Raw genomic sequence first — 4,678 nt, forward strand, 5'->3', positions numbered from 1 at the left:
AGGGTTAATCAGAAAACAGTACTTTATGAAAAATGGCTACCAGATATAGAGGAAACATGATACTCTTCATGAGGATAAGAAGAGCTATCTGGAAGGGAAAGGTAGAAGATAAGAAGTAGCCTGGATCTTTCAGCAAACCCTACCCCTCACCTCCTTGGGCCTTGGTCCAAGGGATGCCAGTGAGGTAAGGTGAAAACCCCAGGCATATTAAAAGGGAAGATGAAAACCTAGGTTGCATTCACTTTTTTTTTTTATCAGTTGTAACTCTAAAAGGACACTAATCTGCCAGATCCTCACTTGTGCCAATATAGTCTAGTCACAGTGGAATAGAAAAGAACATACACATATTTAGGCAGAAAAGCAGCAAGAAATTTTGCCAATGGAATCTCCTTTGACAGATGTGTGATGTGGAAGGAATTACAAATTTCACCAATGTGTTCATTGTGGTAATTGAAAATAGTTGAGAAATAAGACAACAATTTGTTAGGGGTCACCATAGTAAGTGGAAAGGCAATCGATTCCATAAGAAAAACAGTAAAACAGAAAAAAGGTGTAGCTGAAAAGCAAAGGATATGGAGTGCCAGTAGAAACCCAGGAGAAGCGTACCATCCGGAAGTGAGATTGAAGGTGGGGCTCTCAAGGCTTTGATTTTACTGAGAGAACCAGGTAATGATTTATACCTGTTATAGTCACATGAGAAGCACATGCAGTTAGAAAAAGGTCGCTGTCTGAAGTTCAGTGAGACAAGCCGTACATCAATCAGAGTGCAACTAGAGAAAGCTCAGAAGGCATTTACCCTAATGTCAGAAAACATTTTGGAAAGGAAATTGTGTGAGACCACGCTGGAGGGGAAAAATTGAAAGGGAGTTGAAACTTTAAGTTGAGTGAACACTTACCTAAGTTAGATTTTTAAGCTGGAAAAGTTACTCGTAACCTAAACATTCACATTATTATTTTTCACCCATCATTAGACAGGGATTATAAAGAAATGTAGTTACATAGAAATACCATAGAATTTTATAAAAATGAGTGGTAGGTATAAATTGTCCACTTTATTACATAGATAAACCTGATTCCTCTTTTAATCCAGAATTTCTCCTATTTATTTGTCAAAATATTTTAAAAGTTAACACATGGTATCTGTTCTCAGAACTTCTATTTCTTGGGATATCCTCTGATAAATAGATCTTATGTCCTTATTAGAGTTATCTCTCAAAAACAATCTCCTTTCTCTTCAATGAATCTCGTTTATTTGTTTCTTTTAAAACCACTTTTTGGAATTCTTACATGTTTGAGGCATTATGCCAGGTGCCTAAATTAGAAAGATGACTCAATCATAAGTTCTGACCTCAAGGAAGCCACAGATTTTCAGAGGAAATATATGTTTGTTTTGTCAACACATATACTAATATTAAAACAGTACATAAATGACTAGCATGAATCCTGTACAAAGATTGTATGAAAATTTGTGAGGAGTTCCACATTTTTCTCTTTAAGAGTTCATACTTTCTCTTTAAGACAATGTTCAAGGCTGGGGTATTCTTTTTTATTCTCTTCTACATTGTAGTAGAAGTTTAAGAAACTATGGTAAGGCAGAGAATTTAGAAAAGAAGAATTAAGGCTATCAATATTTTCAGATGACATAATTGCTTAGTGAATCCTAAAGAATTTATAAAATATCTGCTACACCGAATAGTGACTATCTCAAGGTCACAGTATACAAAGTTGGTATACTAACAGCAAATATTTTGAAAGTAAATATGTAAAAGTTGCATTTAAAGTAGCACTAAAAACATAAAATACTTAAGGATAAATTTAGCAATACATAAAAATCCCTTTATACTGAATCTATAAAAGATTAATGAGAGATTAAGACACTGTTAGTAAATTGGGGAGATATGCCATGTTAATAGATTGAAAGACTCAATGTTGTCAGGATGTCACTTCTCCCTAAGTTGTACAGATTCAACACAAGGCAAATCGTAATCCTAGACAGATTTTATTTTAGAACTTGATAAGCTATTGTAAAATTTATATGTAAGTGCAAATAACCTAGAACAGTCAAAACAATCTTGAAAAAGGAAAATAATATAATATAGGAGGGCTTATAGTCCCTGATTTCAAGACTTTCCATGAAGCTACTTTTATCAAAACAGTGATATTTATGAAAGAAGACTTAAATAAAACAGAATAGAGAACCCAGAAATATATCCACTCTTATACAATAAATTGACTTTTTATAACAACACTACAAGATTTCAATAATTGGTGCTTGTGTAACTCAGTATCCACATGGAAAAAAATGAACTTTAGCCTCTATGTTATGCCATATGTTAATTTGAAATGGAGTACAGACCTATTTTTTAAATCTGAATTTATAAAGCTTATAAAAGAAAACCTAACAAAGTGTTTTCATGAAATGAGGGTAGACTGGGAAAACTCATTTGCAGAACATATATTTGGCAAAGGACAAAGAACTTGTATCCTACAATTCAATAATAAAAAGACAAATAATTCAATGAAAAAATACCAGAGACTTCACAAAGGAAGAAATATATGTGGCCAATAAATAAATAATAAAAAGCAATTCAATATCGTTAGTTAGAAGAAAAATTCAGTTAAATCACAAAGAGGTACGATTCCATTTAGCAGAATGGTTAAATCTAAAAGGACCAACAACACTAAATATTGTCAAGTATATGGAGCAACCAGAATTCTCATACATTGATGATGGAGTAAAATACAGTACAATCAATTTGGAAAAACTATTGGTGTTGTTTTGTTTTGAGCATGTCTATTCCTTATGACCTAAGAACTTACCCAAGAGAAATGAGAATGTATTTCCACAAAAGACTTTATGAAATTGTTCATAAAAGCTTTATTCACAATAATTCAAAACTAGGAGCAACCCAAACGCCTATCAATTTAAAAAATTGGGGGATAATTTTCACATATTCACATAATAGAAAAATATTAAGCAATAAAAATGAAAAACTATTGGCTCATACAGCTAGTTGGATGAAACTTTCAAATAATATACTGGGCAAATGAAGCCAGACATAAAAGAATGCACACTGTATGATTTCATATGAGTGGATTTCTTTTTTTTTTTAGATAAATATTTTTTTATTGAAGGGTAGTTGACACACAGTATTACATTACATTAGTTTCAGGTGTACAACATAGTGATTCAACATTTATATACATGACAATTCTAGGTACCAGCTATCACCATACCAAGCTGTTACAATATCTTGAGTATATTCATTACATCCCAGTTACTTATTATTTTACCATTGGAAGTGTATACTTTTTTTTTTTTGTGAGGGCATCTCTCATATTTATTGATCAAATGGTTGTTAACAACAATAAAATTCTGTATAGGGGAGTCAATGCTCAATGCACAATCATTAATCCACGCCAAGCCTAATTTTCGTCAGTCTCCAATCTTCTGAGGCATAACAAACAAGTTCTTACATGGAGAAAAAATTCTTACATAGTGAATGAGTTCTTACATGGTGAACAAGGGCAGCCATCACAGAAACCTTCGGTATTGCTCATGCATTATGAACTATAAACAGTCAGTTCAAATATGAATACTCATTTGATTTTTATACTTGATTTATATGTGGATACCACATTTCTCTCTTTATTATTATTATTTGTAATAAAATGCTGAAGTGGTAGGTAGATACAAGATAAAGGTAGAAAACATAGTTTAGTGTTGTAAGAGAGCAAATGTAGATGATCAGGTGTGTGCCTGTAGACTATGTGTTAATCCAAGCTAGACAAGGGCAATAAAACATCCACGTATGCAGAAGATTTCTCTCAGAACAGGGGGGGTGAGGTTCTAAGCCTCACCTCTGTTGATCCCCAATTTCTCACCTGATGGCCCCCCTGCGACTGTGCCTGTCTTAGGTTGTTCCTCCCTTGAGGAATCTTACCCGTCTCTGGTTAACCAGTCATCTTCCGGGGCCATACAGGGAAATGTAAAGTTGGTAAGTGAGAGAGAAGCCTTATTGTTTGAAATGGTTAGCTTTTTATTTCTTTGCATATTTATGCCCTGTAGCTTCTATGCCCAGCATTTGTCTTGAGGTATCTTTACCACTTGGAAGAATTATGATACTCGGTAAATTTCATATGAGGCATGAAATCTATTTAAGGGTTGTAATTAGGAAGGAAGAAGAAAAGCTATGGAAGTAGCAGGCGGCAGAAAACCTGGAAATATTGATTATTTCTTTGACATATCTTCTTGTAGAGTAACTTCAGCATGTATAGGTTTTAAGCTACTACTTAAATTGCGCGCACACATTAACATAATAGGAGTATAGTTACATAACCAAAGCATATCTGTAATTACCAGCCATCTCCAGTGAAACCAAGAAAACCAGTTAGGCACCTTAGGCATTTGTGAAAACTTATCTATGATATGGTGGATATTGTCCAACTGAACTTGAACAGTCTGAGAGAAATCAGACAAATTAAAACAACCCATTCCTGGGGAATGTTCACATCCCTTATGTTCTTTTAACAGTAAATAGTCTGTAGCTGTAAGATTTTGGAGCGCTACAATTTGCACTTCTCCTAATTCTTGATTGAGTTCCAACAGTATAGATCCAGCCAAATTTGTTGTTTTACTGTATGCACAGGTCAGCTTAGATATCTCCTTCCTCATTCC

The 4,678-nt window shown here is 33.9% G+C and overlaps 1 non-coding gene across 1 annotated transcript; it reads left to right on the forward strand.

The window, feature by feature from the left end:
- The first annotated feature begins 1,383 nt into the window (after nucleotides 1–1,383).
- Nucleotides 1,384–1,488, forward strand: LOC118920967 (U6 spliceosomal RNA). Its single transcript, XR_005028126.1, has one exon. It is a non-coding gene; the product is annotated as a U6 spliceosomal RNA (small nuclear RNA).
- Nucleotides 1,489–4,678: the final 3,190 nt, after the last annotated feature.

This window comes from Manis pentadactyla, chromosome 14 (genome assembly GCF_030020395.1).
Source record: "Manis pentadactyla isolate mManPen7 chromosome 14, mManPen7.hap1, whole genome shotgun sequence".
Taxonomy (NCBI): Eukaryota; Metazoa; Chordata; class Mammalia; order Pholidota; family Manidae; genus Manis; species Manis pentadactyla.